Genomic DNA, 7,109 nt, shown 5'->3' with positions numbered 1-7,109 from the left:
AAGCTAATTTACAATCGACTTTTAGTCGACCTTTAATCGACTGTAGTGTCATGAATTTTTCTGATTTTTTTTGACATACGGTATTGTGAAATAAGTAATTATATCCCTGTCGTTTTTTGTGTTATCTGTTTGTATTGTTTATTAATCAATACAAAGGATATATAAAAAAATAATAAATTTTATTACTTTTATAAAATACAATATTCACAGTTTTGTATTATATTTTTAACTGACAGTATACATTTTTCAAACTATATAATCTTTAAAAAATCCAAGAAAAAAAAACAAAAATCGTATAAAACATAAAGTATTGATAAAATAAAACACTGTCATTTTTAAACTTAAAGTTTCTTTTTGTAAATAACATGAGTTGTAAATTAAGTTCTAATTGTAAGTTAAATTCCAAGAAAAATAATTTTAATTATTCTTGTCTTTTTTTAATCGATCTTGTGCGTGAGATAACCAAATTTTAAGAGGTGCATTTACACCCCTTTCACTGACATCTTTGAATTTACTTCGTACACCTAAAACCATAGAATAAAAAGAATTAATTTTAACTGTAAAAAATATTTTTATAAAAAAATTATTAATGTAAATGTTTTTTTATCAAAATATAAAATCAAATTTACACAAAATATAAGGTACATAAAATTTTAAGCGCAAAAAAATATAAATAAGAGGTTGGAATTCAAAATGAAATTTTTTAAAAACTTTTTGTAAAAAATATATTAATAAAAATATATTACCATAGAATAATAAAACTTGAAATATGTACAAATAAATTTTTTTAGATAAAAAGATTTTAATATTTCTTTATTGTTATAGTTTACTTTAAGCAAACATCTGTAGTTTAAGAATCTGTTTTTTCTCTTTCGTTTTTTTATAATTCAACTTAATCACTTTAACATGGCATATTTCCAGACAACACAAAGTCTTAAATCGGTAAATAAAACGTCTTTAAGATCTATAATTGGTCTTTTATTCTAGTACATTTAATTTAAAAAAATACCTGCTGTTCCATATATGAATTATATTTCACATTTTGCCATCCATTGTGTATTTATTTCAGCACATGATTGAATTAAATTAACTAATTGTGCTAAATTTACATAGATCAAAATGTATACTTTTTATCATTTGTTGACCATTGCTTCGGCACTGTGACTAAGCCATCATTTAGTAAAATAATATAAAATGCATCTTTTGTTTGGTTTTTTTCTGAAAAATAAAGATAAAGTTATGCGCGTATATATACTATTAATATTTTGTTTATTAAGTTATTTTACACAAAACTTACCGATAACGCTCATAATTGACTATATTTCTGTAAGATTAATATTTATAAAAAGCAGGTTGTCGTAGAAAGCACTTTTATGATCTTCTTACTTTAAAAGGTCACATCAAAAGGAACAATCTAGAATCAGTTTTTGTTAGTAAGTACGTTCATTTTACAAAGCGTATTAATAATGTTATAATCATAACATTTATAATGTACATTAATTTGATTTAATTTTGTTGTCAAACATAAATGATTATTTAAGAAAAAAATATATAATCTTTCTTGGATAGATGCTAGAAAATAAGATGTAAATGTCGTAGTCGTGGGCGTAGGATAAGACAGAGAAAAATGTTTACATAAATGATACGAAAAGAATATTGCTCTTACGTCTATCTATTTTAGTCTTTTTTATTTTATATCCACATGCAACTACGACACTCACTCTGCCATCAATTTTCTAGACGATCTTTATTACGTATTGTAATTTATATCAATCTTGAATAATTATTTAATGCAATAAATCTTATTTTACTTAAGGTACTTACCATTAAGATATTACTAACTTATGTTGAATTATTACATGTGATTACGTAGACATTAGATACTATAAAAATGTGACACAGCGTTTATATTTTACTATAAAAACGTGACACAGTAATCGAACGTCTGAGTACGCACATGCAAGGACATGCTCGCCGTGTCTAGCGTCTGCTCAACTGTGTTCAACGTACATACTACATGCGCAGGAAGATTTGGCATCGAGCTGCGACTATGGAGGGAAAAAAGAAATAATGGCAACAACCAATCGTATGTGAGCGCTTATTAAGTCTGTTATATGATTAGTTCTTGCTTGTAGTTCTTCTTCCTCCGTCTACAGCCGCGGCTTGGTGTCAAATCTTCAAAACTGTAGCGTTGTACACGTAAGACGTGAGTGCGTATACAGCGAGCACGTGCTTTGACGTGCTTGCATGTGTAAACCACGACGCGAAGTCATTGCAGGACAATTTCTGAGGCACGCAATACGTCACGAGGATACGATACACTTCCCAGTGAGAAATGATAGATCGAATTGACATCAAATCGATATCGATTCAATCAAATTTTATCGATCACCATTTTGCCGATTACTAAACATCGAAATTTCAAATATTTCGAAATTATTTCGATGTCATAATAAAGGTGCAAACAGTATCTGAAAAAAATGATGTCGAATCGATGTTAAAACAACGTCAATGCCGTCAAAACTCATTGAATCGAAATTGACATCGGAAATCAGTTAATTTCGATCAAATTATTTAGGCATCAAAAATTGCTTGTTTACAAATTATATTATCTGTGTTCAAAATCTACAATTTGTTTAAAATAAAGTCTTTGGTACACAATACGATTTTTCATGCTAGAACGCATACGAGGCATCTTCTATGGCTGCGTTCCGATATTCACTGCCAGTACTGAAAATCTATAGTTTACGTCACATATACTGTAGATTTTCAATACTGACAGTATCGGAACGCAACTTAAGGGTGCGTTCGGGGAGACGCTCCCTGTTTAAAAAGTACGATAGAAACTGATAGAAACATAGAAATTTGATAGAAATTTAATATGATTTTATCTGAATCTATCGTTTCTATCGGACACTAGATTTCCTGCCAGATAGAAAAGTTATAAAATTCTATCGTTTCTTATCGTATCTGAAATAAACGATTAAAACTTTATCTGAATACAACTACTTTTCTATATGATCCTATCTACTTATCGTACTAAATATGAAATTTACGATCCAAGGTCTATAAAACTCTATATGAATTAATCTGAAATTGTTCCTATACGTTTCTATCAGATGTCCCAGATAGCACAGGACATCCTCAGGATCATCCTGAATATGTCCCGGGATGTCCTGGGATCTTGTCAGGATATAATAGTTGTATTATTGTAAATATTTTATATGTATAAATATTTTATGTATAAATTTTACTTCTAAAGTAAGTTTAGAATGTTAGATTCTGTAATAGTATTAATATAAATTAAAATTTTACTCATGTCTTGAGGATATCCTTGGGATGTCTTGAGAATACCCAGATAGCACAAGGACATCCATTGTATGTCCAATGGATATCCGCTTCTGGATATTCGGACGTCCATTAAGAGTCCAAATAAGGTCTGTCGGACATTCGATGGACGTCCATAGGATATACGTTTGGCACAACTTTGTACGTTCATAGAAAGTCCTTTAATGGACGTCCATGGGATATACGTTTGTCATAATTTCGGACATTCATAGAAAGTCCGAAATAAACCAAATTTTGGACCTATTATGATTTAATTATTTCTTTTGGGCCTTTTTCAATTAAAGGGCTTGCTGCAATAGTAGATTAATCCACATTTTGTAAAAATTATCGACATGAAGCGTGGACTGCGCATTTCCTGCAAAAAGCTCTTGAAAAGTGTCCGGCAGTAAAACAAAAAGGAAACATGGTCCGGGTCAATTTCTTTCTTTGTCTAGTGCCCATTATGCTACTGGTTAATAGACAGAAACAGCGCTTGACCCAAACCAATTGCTGTGTCCCTCTTTTGGTCGGAAAAAGAAACGAAAAAAAAAAAACGAAAAAGAAAAAGAAACGATAATAAAAAAGAAAGAGAAAAAGAAACGAAAATAAAAAAACAAAACGATAAAAAACGAAAAAGAAACAATAATGTATTATAACAAACATTTAAAAAAATACCAATAATCAATAATGTTAATAATAAATAAAAAAATAATACGTATTATTTTATATTATTTCATATTATATCTAAAAGTAGAACAATTAAAACAAACCTTTTGAAAATTAAAAATAATATAATTTATTATTATTTATAAATTAATATTAATTAGAAATATTGTAAATAATATATATATATATATAATTTACAATATTTTTTTTAGATTGTATAATAAAAATAATAAAGATAAATTATATAAAAGTAAGATCCAAGTGTGGACATAAAGATCAGATATCCAGGACGTTCTAAATAGAACATCCGTTTTAATTCCAATAATGGACATCCTATGAATGTCCATTTTATATTCATGGACATGCGGACCTGAATTGGAATTAAAACGGACGTCCTTGGAACATCCAGTGCTATTTGGGTATATGTATTCTAGCTGAAAACGTTATTCCTAAAATATTGTATAAAGAGTTTCATTAGCTACAAAATGTCTGAAGATAAACTTAAATATAATGACTGTATAATAATAATAATAATAATAATGGTGACAGGGGCGGTCCTCCTGCGAAGCCCACCTTGGCACTCAGACCGAGTCCATTGTGCCTCCCCGTTATCAATGCCCTAGCGGGACCCCGCTTCCTTCCAAAAGCGGAGCAAATCCCCCACAGGCAGCTGCCTCACCTGGTTCGGTTCCAGAAAACCTGAGCCCAGCAGGCGTGTTCTTGGTCCGACCAATGCTGGGCAGTTCCCAAGAATGTGGAGGCTAGTTTCCTCCTCTTCACCGCACAACCTACAGCTGGGCGTATCACTATGACCCAATTTGTGCAGGTGGTAGTTAAGGTCACCATGGCCCGTGAGCAGTTGTGTCGCGAGCCTGGCGTCCCTCCTACCCAGAGATCTTATGCTCCTGGCCAGGTCCCTGCTAGGGCATTCCCCCAGCATGACCCTAGCTTGTCTGCATTTGCTCTCTGTTTCTTTCTTTCAGTATTCAAGATGCTGGTCCCGGAGCCAGCTCCTGATTCTCCCCCTGCCTAGGCAGAAGGAGATCCCAACAGCCGGCTCAGGTACCAACAGCCTTATTTCAGCCGCCTCCTTAGCAAGCAGGTCCGCCATTTCGTTGCCCTTGATCCCTGCGTGCCCAGGGACCCATACTAGGCCAACATCATTCTTCTCCGCCAACTCATCCAGTACGCACTTGCAGTCCCAGACCAGTCGCAAGTTAATTCTTGGACCCTCAAGCGCCTTAAGCGCCGCCTGACTGTCCGAGCAAATCCGGATGCGTCTTCCCACCCTCAGACTCTAATAGGTTCTGGGCACATCTCATGATGGCTAACACCTCCGCCTGGAAAACCGTAGCGTGCTCGCCAAGCGAAACGACGATTCCTGCCCGGTCGCGCTGGCAGTAAAGACCAGCTCCAGAGCCCGCACTCGTTCTGGAGCCGTCCGTGAACCAGACGTCCCCGTCCCGAGGAACCGGTCCCTTAGAGCCGTTCCACTCCCAGCGCCCGGGAAAGCTTATCCTGTACCCTCTTTCGAAGGTACGAATCACTGGCCTCCTATCCTGTCCCATTGCAAAAATGGTGCCCGATAGGATTCCTTCAGAAAATCTCGTGTGGAGGGCTCCTGCCTTCCACCTTGATTCACACCTTAGGCGATAGGCCGCCACCGCCGCAGCCGCCACTACCACCCGATCGAGGGGCTCGACGCCAAGCAGCATCCCCATCGCCGCCACCGGCGTGGCCCGCATGGCCCCCAGAGCCCTTCTTAAAACTAGAGCTCTGACGTGCTCCAATGTTAACTTAGCGGTCTCTCCCAGCACCCTTGGCCACCATACGACAGACGCGTAAAGCAGCCTCGGTCTGAGTATCGCCGTGTATATCCAGTGGACCATTTTCGGTTTGAGACCCCAGGTCTGCCCGAATGTTCTTCTGCATATCCAGAAGTAGGAGCACACACTCCTACAGCGGTTCTCGAGATGCTCCTTCCATGCCAGCTTCCTATCTAGGATCACTCCCAGATATTTAGTCGATACGGTTGGAACCAATCTCGTTCCCCCAAGGACCGGCCCCTCCACCGGGCCTACCTTGTACCTGCGAGTGAAGATTACGAGCCCGGTTTTCAGTGGATTCACCGCCAGACCAGTCTCGCCACACCATTCCTCAATCACCTCTAAGGCTCTCTGCGTGAGCTCCAGAAGCGTCTCCAAAAAGGGTCCTCGTATCAGGATAGCCAGATCATCCGCATATCCTAATGTAAAGAAGCTCCTTTCGTTCAGCGTCCTGAGCAATCTGTCCGCCACCAGACACCACAATAGTGGAGAGAGAACTCCCCCTTGCGGGCAGCCTCTCTTCACCCATCCACTGACCTTCACTGTTCCCAATGAGGCCGTTACCTGCCGCCCGAGCATGCCTCTGATCCAATCCACGATCCTTTCCGGCACGCCCCTGCGAGAAGCTTCCTCACACACTACCTCGTGCGGTGTGTTGTTGAAGGCTCCTTCTATGTCTAGAAAGGTGCCAACTACAAAGCCCTTCCTCTCCAATTGCTCCTCGATAAACGATACAGCGGAGTGAAGCGCCGATTCTGTGGAATATTCCGTGCGATACGCGTGCTGATTCACGTGCAGTGGGTGCTGCAGTAGAACCATGTCGCGTATGTAGACATCCACCAGCCTTTCCAGCGTCTTGAGAAGAAAAGACGTCAGGCTGATTGGACGAAAATCCTTGGCGGAGCTGTAGTCCGTTCTTCCCGCTTTGGGAATAAACACAACTCTCGCCTGCCTCCAAGCCCTAGGTGTATAGCCCAGTGCCAAACAAGCCCTTAGCGTCCGCGTGAGCGGCTAATGACTGTATAAATACCAGACATTTTAGATAGCACAGAATGTTCTAAGAATATGATATCCTAAAAGTCCTCAGGACATCCTAAGACAGTCCTCAGGACATTCTAAAACAATCCTCAGAACATCCTAAGACAGTCTTTAGGACGTCCTAAGAGAGTCCTCAGGACATCCTAAAATAGTATTCAGGGACATCCTGGATGTATAGTAATTTTTGAAAAAGACAGGTAAATTAATATAGCAAGTGAGAAATTTTTGAATATCGTACGTATTTCTAAAATG

At 37.7% G+C, this 7,109-nt stretch overlaps 1 long non-coding RNA gene across 1 annotated transcript; it reads right to left on the bottom strand.

The window, feature by feature from the left end:
* Positions 1 to 331: 331 nt before the first annotated feature.
* On the bottom strand, positions 332 to 3,035 carry LOC118644566. The gene is made up of 4 exons (XR_004962337.1): positions 1,825 to 3,035; positions 1,298 to 1,414; positions 1,010 to 1,218; positions 332 to 524 (listed from the first exon to the last, which is right to left on the bottom strand). It is a non-coding gene; the product is annotated as an uncharacterized LOC118644566 (long non-coding RNA).
* Between the last annotated feature and the right edge of the window lie 4,074 nt (positions 3,036 to 7,109).

The sequence above is a fragment of the Monomorium pharaonis genome, chromosome 2 (assembly GCF_013373865.1).
Source record: "Monomorium pharaonis isolate MP-MQ-018 chromosome 2, ASM1337386v2, whole genome shotgun sequence".
Classification (NCBI taxonomy): Eukaryota; Metazoa; Arthropoda; class Insecta; order Hymenoptera; family Formicidae; genus Monomorium; species Monomorium pharaonis.
This window is presented reverse-complemented; position numbering and strand designations above follow the sequence as displayed.